The sequence below is a fragment of the Oncorhynchus masou genome, chromosome 31, assembly GCF_036934945.1.
Source record: "Oncorhynchus masou masou isolate Uvic2021 chromosome 31, UVic_Omas_1.1, whole genome shotgun sequence".
NCBI classification, from domain to species: Eukaryota; Metazoa; Chordata; class Actinopteri; order Salmoniformes; family Salmonidae; genus Oncorhynchus; species Oncorhynchus masou.
In genome coordinates this window covers 57,330,517-57,340,042 of record NC_088242.1, presented here as the reverse complement: position 1 = coordinate 57,340,042, position 9,526 = coordinate 57,330,517, and the positions used below count along the sequence as shown (strand labels likewise).

The window sequence follows — 9,526 nt, the reverse complement described above, 5'->3', positions numbered from 1 at the left end:
TTCTAGAATCAGAATAATAGAATTAGAAACACCGGGCTAGTTGCCACCAAGTCATTTGTGAGATTTGTGACAATTGTGAGATAAGAAGTGTAATGACAGTTGTGCATGAATTCATGCTATTTATCCAAATCAAGATGCATAAGGTAGATGGTAACCTGGCAACCATGGTCCGGGCTGAGTCACTACTGAGCGTGCTCATTGGGAGTCAGACCCCTCGGAAGGGTAAACAGGATCCACCATCTCAGGGGCTTAAGACAGTGGGATGCCCTCATACTTCGATGCAAGACACACATACACTTTCAGCACAGATATCCCTGTTGAGCACACTAGGAAACATACAGGAGTAGCTTAGCTGACAGTAGGTCACAATACTTGTTCAGAGCAGATACATTTGTGTTCAAACTGGGTTCATCTGAATGTAGTCTGTATAAAGCATAGGACATTCTGACACTTTCCCAGAGGTTGCTTGTCCTATTGACTGATGTTATCATTGAATTCTAATTTGTCCTGACTATCAAGCATACTACTCCACTGCCCCTGGTAAGTAAACCCCCATAGACAGTCTATCACATTAGATTTAACTGAATGTAGCATCATGTGACAGTCTTTGTTTGTGTAAAAGGTATATCACTGTTTTCTACGGAAGATCATACTAATTTGAACTGTATTGTTGGAATGCCATGCTTCCTCAACTGTATCAGTTCCCTGATGGTCAAGCAAGTCCCATGTGTTCTTGTGTTTTGGTATGCTTGAAATGTTATGACTGAAAGGGTGTTGAACAAATTTAAGAGCTTCTAGAGCAGGGTCGGCAACAGGCGCCCCGTGGGCCTAAAATCAGCAGGAATTCAAAAACAATTAAAACATTAAAATTGAGGTAATCTGTTCCCAAGAGACTTGATCCTATTTCAATTTAATCAAGGTATGAACCTATTGTTATTTTCAAGTACAATCTCTGTTTGGGTTCATTTGCAGTGTACACATTATTATTGTTTTCCTGCCCCCCGACCTCTGAGAAAATTGGCCTGTCAGATGGTCCAGCACCATCACCAGACAATTGCTTTAATTTTTGGTGTAATTCTCATTTCTGGAAAAGCTTAAAATAAAGGTACAAATGTAGGTCATGTGACATGATATCCCAAAACACAGAGCCCTAGTCATAATCCTTGAGTCTATTGACGCACCCATGCGTCAATCTAAGTAACATAATAAAATAATCCCCATCAAAATCTGTTTAGCGGATAAGAGCCACCATAAATCCTCTATCCCCTCAACATCAGGATATGAATTCAGTGTGCAGAAATGGCAAAGGAGTTCAGGAAGTCAAATTAACTGCCTATTTCCTGTTCCATGACTCGCAAATTTAGCTTCAAATGTCATCGTGACCATCATGACAGGGTAGCCTAGTGGTTAGAGCGTTGGACTAGTAACCGAAAGGTTGCAAGTTCAAACCCCCGAGCTGACAAGGTACAGAACTGTCGTTCTGCCCCTGAACAGGCAGTTAACCCACTGTTCCCAGGCCGTCATTGAAAATAAAAATTTGTTTTTAACTGACTTGCCTGGTTAAAGAAAGGTTCAATTAAATGAAGTGGTGTCTTGTAGAACAAACATGCCTTTGACATGTAGAATAAGGAGGAATCATGTCGGCTGTGTATCAGGGCAAAAGTTGCCTGAATTTCATGAATGCTCTTACTGTTTCAATAGCCTATATATTAATATGATTAAAGTCAGCCTTTAAACTCTCAATATCTCAGTTTTCTAACCTGCTTAAATGTTTCTTGTTGTCTCTACTCCTTGTGTGTCTGCAGCTCCTTCTACAGATTGGATCTAAGGTTTCTCAGTATTGTCCAGGATGATTTATGGTTGTCTTGGTTGATTTGTATGGGGTACTCATGCCTGTGTTACACTGGTAAAGCCTGCCCTTGATATAAAGACACTGGCAGAATAGTTGGAGTCAGATTACAATGCTATGGACCAGTTTCAATTCAGGTTCAGTTTACAAAGAAGGAAAAAGCATGGTCAATTCTTCTTGGCTGTTTGTCTCCCACTGTATCAAATGAATGGCAGTTCACTGGTGATAGTTGTTGTCAAGCTCTGAGGGGAAGTCACCCTGAGCACTGTTGTCTGAGGCAGTATGCGAGTGAAGACCGCTGCGATTCTACTCTGTCTGTTACTTTCTCCAAACGGGCATTTCAGATCACTCTGGTAAGTTATGAAATGTATACCAGTAATAGGTAGCAGGGTATACAGATTCAAAGAAACATTGATTGGATTGTGGATGTTTAACTTGAATGTCCAATTATTTTCAGTGTATTTTTTTGTTGAACAAGCCCTGTCTTTTTTCCACCTACAGGTCTAAAGTGTGGACTTCCACAGGTCCAGAACCGCCTTGACTGTTATTTGAGAATTGTTGGAGGCAAGATATAGATAACCACCCCTGGTTGGCAAGTGACTTCCTTTTACTGTACATGTGACACCTTCCTTTTGAGAAATATGGCTATAAGGATACAGTGCATTTGGAAAATATTCAGACCCCTTGACTTTTTTCACATTTTGTTACGTTACAGCCTTATTCTAAAATGGATTTTTTTAAATTGTTCCCCTCATCTACACACAATACCCCATAATAACAAAAAACTGAAATATCACATTTACATAAGTATTCAGACCCCTTACTCTTACTCTTTGTTGTAGCACCTTTGGCCGCAATTACAGCCTTGAGTCTTCTTGGGTATGACGCTAAAATCTTGGCACACCTGTATTTGGGGAGTTTCTCCCATTCTTTTCTGCAGATTCCCTCAAGCTCTGTCAGGTTGGATGGGGACTGTCGCCGCACAGCTATTTTCAGGTCTCTCCAGCAGAGATGTTCGATTTGATTCAAGTCAGGGCTCTGGCTGGGCCACTCAACGACATTCAGAGACTTGACCCGAAGCCACTCCTGCGTTGCTTGGCTGTGTGCTTAGGGTCATTGTCCTGTTGGAAGGTGAACCTTCACCACAGCTTGAGGTCCTGGGCACTCTGAAGTAGGTTTTCATCAAGGATCTCTCTGTACTTTGCTCTGTTCATCTTTCCCTCAAACCTGACAAGTCTCCCAGCCCCTGCTGCTGAAAAACATACCCACAGCATGATGCTGCCACCACCATGCTTCACCGTAGCGATGGTGCTAGGTTTTCTCCAGACGTGACGATTGGCATTCAGGCCAAAGAGTTTAATCCTGATTTCATCAGTCCAGAGAATCTTGTTTCTCATGGTCTGAGAGTACTTTAGTTGCCTTTTGGCAAACTCCAAGCGGGCTGTCCTGTGCCTTTTATTGAGGTGTGGCATCTGTCTGGCCACTCTACCATAAAGGCCTGATTGGTGGAGTGCTACGAAGATGGTTGTCCTTTTGGAAGGATCTCTGGAGCTCTGTCAGAGTGACCATCAGGTTTTTTTCAGCAGGAGCTTTGGCCAGACATTATTCTTGGCAATGTAGGAAATCTTTTCTAAAGTACATCCTCTGCCTGCTTCTGTGTTCAGACCATATTTCTACCTCTGCCCAATGAGCGCTTCCTGCCCAGGACCAGCTGGCCTGTGAGTGGATTGGAATTGACAATAGAACGTAAGGCCCACATTCACTTTACCTTCAGTTTGACATTTATTACAAACTAGCACTTCAATATGGACACCTGACTCTTCACTTGGATTTTCTGGATGTTTTGAAGATGGAGACCTAACTCGATCCCAGATCTTTTATGTAGTAGGTGTGACAATGACCACACGGATTTGGTAAGATGGCACCAACGGATATGGGATCAGGCTAATGGAAACCCACTGTACCCACATTCAGCTGGTCGTCTACCTGCCATTCCGAGAGGAGCAGCTGGAGTTGGTGGAGCCAGCTAAGTGCAAGTATGTTCTCCAGACCCTGAGACCCCCACAGCAGGCCCGCTGTGTACTGGACGAGAGAGAGAGAGGGAGAGGGTAAGGACACCTGCCAGGTAGGCTACAACGCAGCATGCTGTCTGACTCGGCATGTCAAAATCTATAACAGTGTTATTATGCTTCAGTGGTCTCTGTCCAGTGTCTGGTGGAGGATTCTGGGTATTTTCAGGCATAACAGTTCCTGTTCAGACTTCCCATCATTCCTTTGAGAGGTCCTTTATCAGATAGTGTTGTATTCTCCCATCTCCAGCGGGACTCTGGGGGTCCTCTGATCTACCCCAGAGAGGATGGCCACTGGGCCATGGTGGGGGTCACCTCCTGGGGGAAAGGCTGTGACCAGAGCCGGATCAACAACAATGCCGAGTCCCCAGCCAAGGTGGGATCCCCGGGGGTCTTTACTGATGTCAAGATGCTCCTGCCCTGGATCGAGAGGAAACTCGGAAGGTCATCTAACACGGTTTAGTCAGTGTGAGCCATGCAGGTCTGGATTTGTTTAATTCATTGGTTTAACACATGGTCTAACAAATTGTTTGGTTTTGTTCATCAGCAGACACTTCTTCTCATCAATTCCACACTGCATTTACTTGCATGTTTTGAAACTGCGCCCACATCCTCTTTGTCATCTGATTAGTTACTACATTTCTATTTACACAATAGCACACTTATGCAATTTATACATTTAACCTTTACTGTATGATGTGACTGTCGTCTTTGAACAGTGCATTTGATACTGATTGTGTGTGTACTGTGCTGTAGGACTTTGCCGTGAGGGATAGGCCTGTGAGGGTCTCAAACCCAAACCTTACAGTCTGTCTCGACAACAACAAGTGGGTGTCAGTGTACAGGCCCGTTGCATAGGGGGAGGGAGAGCTGTGCTGAATTGAATGCTCTTATTGAATATACTTTAATTAAATACGCTTTTAGGCCAATTTACTCACCACTTGACAGCTGTCATGGGCAGCAGGTAGCCATGCTGTTAGACAGGCGAGCAGGCAGCCAGAGGGTTGCTGTTATCAAATCCTAGATTCCATTGCCTCTGTTGTGCCCTTGAGCAACAGCCCCCTGGGCGCCCAGTGTGGAAGCCCCCCCACACCTCTCCAAAAACCTGTATGCATGTACTGTAAGTCAAATTTTGGTTGGACCTTGTGTGCAATTGACCAATAAAGTGATCTTAATCAGTTTAGTCAAAAGGTGGAATACTTGTGACAGTTTTTTTCACAAAGTAATAGATTGACCCTGTAGGAATAGATATACTTTAGATGAAACTGTTCTTGGAACATCAAATGCATCCAATCAGTTTTCCATACTGATTTTTTGTCTCTGTCTCTCTCTGTGTACAGTGGCAAGAAAAAGTATGTGAACCCTTGGATTTAATAACTGGTTGACCCTCCTTTGGCAGTAATAACCTCAACCAAATGTTTTCTGTAGTTGTGGATCAGACCTGCAGAATGGTCAGAATGAATTTTCAACCAGTCCTCTTTACAAAACTTTCAGTTCAGCAATATTCTTGGGATGTCTGGTGTGAGCCGCTCTCTTGAGGTCATGCCACAGCATCTCAATCGGGTTGAGGTCAGTACTCTGACTGGGCCACTCCAGAAGGCGTAATTTCTTCTGTTGAAGCCATTCGGTTTTACTTCTCTGTTTTGGGTCGTTGTCCTGTTGCATCACCCAACTTCTGTTGAGCTTCAATTGGTAGACAGGTAGCCTTACATTCTCCTGCAAAATGTCTTGATAAAATGAATTCCCAAGTTTTCTGACAACGATGGCAAGCTCTCCAGGCACTGAGGCAGCAAATAATGCTCCCTCCACCACACTTGACAGTTGGGATGAGGTTTTGATGTTGGTGCGCTGTGCCTTTTTTTTTTTTTCTCCACACATATCTTGTGTGTTCCTTCCAAACTGGACTTTCATCTGTCCACAGAATATTATACCAGTAGCGCTGTGCAACATACTGGTGCACTTTGGCAAACTTCAGACGTGCAGCAATGTTTTTTTTTGGACAGCAGTGGCTTTCGTGGTGTCCTCCCATGAACACCATTCTTGTTTAGTGTTTTACATATCGTAGACTCGTCAACAGAGATGTTAGCACGTTCCAGAGATTTCTGAAAGTCTTTAGCTGACACTCTTCTTCACCTTATTGAGCTTTCTGCGCTGTTCTCTTGCAGTCATCTTTGTAGAAGGGCCACTCCTAGGGAGAGTAGCAACAGTGCTGAACTTTCTCCATTAAGAGACAATTTGCCTTACCGTGGATTGATGAAGATCAAGGCTTTTAGAGATACTTTTGTAACCTTTTCCAGCTTTATGCAAGTCAATACTTATTAATATTAGGTCTTCTGAGATCTTTTGATCGAGGCATGGTTCACATCAGGCAATACTTCTTGTGAATAGCAAACTCAAATTTAGTTTTTTTCATAGGGCAAGGCAGCTCTAAACAACATCGCCAATCTCTTCTCATTGATTAGATTCCAGGTGAGCTGACTCCTGACTCCAATTAGCTCTTGGAGAAGTCATTTTCCTAGGGGTTCGCATACTTTTTCCAGCCTACACTGTGAATGTTTAAATGATGAATTCAATATAGACAAGAAAAATACAATTTGTGCGTTATTAGTTTAAGCACACTGTGTTTGTCTATTGTTGTGACTTACATGAAGATCAGATCAAATTTGATGACCAATTTATGCAGAAATCCAGGAAATTCCAAAGGGTTCACATACTTTTTGTGTATATTTCTGGTCCATCAACGTTCCTTTAGGGAGGAATATTTTTTTTGTTTGAATTTTACCCACTTTTCTCCCCAATTTCGTGGTATCCAATTGTTAGTAGTTACTATCTTGTCTCATCGCTACAACTCCCGTACGTGCTCGGGAGAGACGAAGGTCGAAAGCCATGCATCCTCCGAACCACAACCCAACCAAGCCGCACTGTTTCTTAACACAGCGCGCATCCAACCCGGAAGCCAGCCACACCAATGTGTCGGAGGAAACACTATGCACCTGGCGACCTGGTTAGCGTGCACGCTAGTGCGTGATGAGACTTTTGGGTGTCAGGGAAAATGTATGGAGTAAAAAGTACATTGTTTTCTTTAGGAATGTAGTAAAGTAAAAGTTGTCAAAAATATGAATAGTAATGTACAGATACCCAAAAAACAACTTAAGTAAAAATACTTTAAAGCACTACTTTTTTTTTACCCCTTTTTCTCCCCAATTTCGTGGTGTCCAATTGTTGTAGTAGCTACTATCTTGTCTCATCGCTACAACTCCCGTACGGGCTCGGGAGAGACGAAGGTTGAAAGTCATGCGTCCTCCGATACACAACCCAACCAGCCGTACTGCTTCTTAACACAGCGCGCATCCAACCCGGAAGCCAGCCGCACCAATGTGTCGGAGGCTACACCGTGCACCTGGCAACCTTGGCTAGCGCGCACTGCGCCCGGCCTGCCACAGGAGTCGCTGGTGCGCGATGAGACAAGGACATCCCTACCGACCAAGCCCTCCCTAACCCGGACGACGCTAGGCCAATTGTGCGTCGCCCCACGGACCTCCCGGTTGCGGCCGGTTACGACAGAGCCTGGGCGCGAACCTCAGCACCCTTAACCACTGCGCCAGCCGGGAGGCCCCTTAAAGTACTACTTAAGTATTTTTACACCACTGGGTTCTCTTAGGAAGCCCCCCCCCCCTCAGCCCCGATGCTAAACGATTTCCACAAGGCCTCCACTTTGTGTCTGACCTCAGTGGAACAGGAAGCGGATTTGTTGCTAGATTCCGAGGTGTAACCGCTATGTCAGGCCATGCATACTTGGCTCGCCAAGCCTAACCCCACCCACCCCAGGGATAGAAAAACTCTCAGAGTTAACAACAGAACATTAAACCAGTTACCTTTGCAGAAGTGCTCTATGTCAAAACTGTGTTTTTGGATTATAAAAATGACAGACTGAAACTGATGGCTGGATCCTCATAGCATTTGTTTTCTGCTAAATAATTATTTAGTTCTCTGTTTATACTGCAAATACCTGTGTATCGTGTTCGTGACATGATGATAGAGTACGGTGTTTGGCAGAGCTATGTGCTGGGTCTCATGTTTCATCACCATGCCTGATGACTGGATGTGTCTAGTCCCTCAGAGTTCCTGACAATGGATAGGCTCCCTACTAACCTTGTTAGCCACACACCCTCCAAGTGCTGCTAGTCAGACATGTGCAAGTATGCACACACGCATATACACACATCCATATGGGGCTAACTGAATTCTAATTTCAAATTCTATAGCTGACTCTCCCATAGTTACAGAGCATTCAGGGGGCACACAGCAGTCCCATGACCAGGCAATGAGGTGCAGAGGGTCTGTGATAAACACAAACTCCTCTACTGTAACTACACCACCACGTGGGTCAGAAACAGGAGCCAAAAGATGGCTGGCTGACAGTGTTTGTGTTGTATGGAGGCACATGTATTGTCAAGGGTTAAGTGTGTGACAGGGTGCGTGTAGAGCCACAGGCAGGGCTTGTGGCTAATAATATGTCCTTTGTGTTTGTGCAGCGTCGGGATGTGGCACCGTGGCACTAGTCCAGGATCAGAGGGCCGTTCAGAGTTTCAACTACCCACAATCCTACAGCAACAACTCTGACTACCACTGGGTCATCTATGCCCCCAGGATCATGTTGTCAAGGTGACACATGTTGACCTCAGTACAGGTGCATCAAAGCTGGGACAGAGAGACTGAAAAACAGCTTCTATCTCAAGGCCATCAGACTGTTAAACAGCAACCACTAACATTGAGTGGCTGCTGCCAACACACTGACTCAACTCCAGCCACTTCAATAATGGGAATTGATGGGAAAGGATGTAAAATATATCACTAGCCACTTTAATCAATGCTACCTAATATAATGTTTACATACCCTACATTATTCATCTCATATGTATACGTATATACTGTACTCTATCATCTACTGCATCCTTATACATGTATCACTAGCCACTTTAACTATGCCACTTTGTTTACATACTCATCTCATATGTATATACTGTACTCGATACCATCTACTGTATCTTGCCTATGCTGCTCTGCACCATCACTCATTCATATCTTTATGTACATATTCTTTATCCCCTTACACTGTGTATAAGAAATTAGTTTTGGAATTGTTAGTTAGATTACTTATTACTGGTTATTACTGGTTATTACTGCATTGTCGGAACTGGAAGCACAAGCATTTCGCTACACTCGCATTAACAACTGCTAACCATGTGTATGTGACAAATAAAATTTGATTTGATTTGATTTAGTCTGATTCCTTGATTTGTACTTGGAGATGTGGACGCAAATCAAATTCTATTTGTCACATACACAAGGTTAGAAAATGTCAATGTGAGTGTGGTGAAATTTCCTACAGTACTATAATATCTAACAAGTAATTTAACAATTCCCTAACAACTACATAATACACACAAATCTTAAGGGATGGAATAAGAATATGTAAGTATATGGATGAGCGATGGGCGAGTGGCATAGGCAAGGTGCAGTAGATGGTATAAAATACAGTAAATACATGTGATATGAGTTATGTAAACATGATTAAAGTGGCATTATTTAGAGTGTATTGTATAAA

At 43.5% G+C, this 9,526-nt stretch overlaps 1 long non-coding RNA gene across 1 annotated transcript; it reads left to right on the top strand.

Moving 5' to 3' along the window:
• Positions 1-2,129: 2,129 nt before the first annotated feature.
• Positions 2,130-9,017, top strand: LOC135524162 (uncharacterized). Its single transcript, XR_010452911.1, has 3 exons — positions 2,130-2,202; positions 2,351-4,399; positions 8,454-9,017. It is a non-coding gene; the product is annotated as an uncharacterized LOC135524162 (long non-coding RNA).
• The last annotated feature ends 509 nt before the right edge of the window (positions 9,018-9,526 follow it).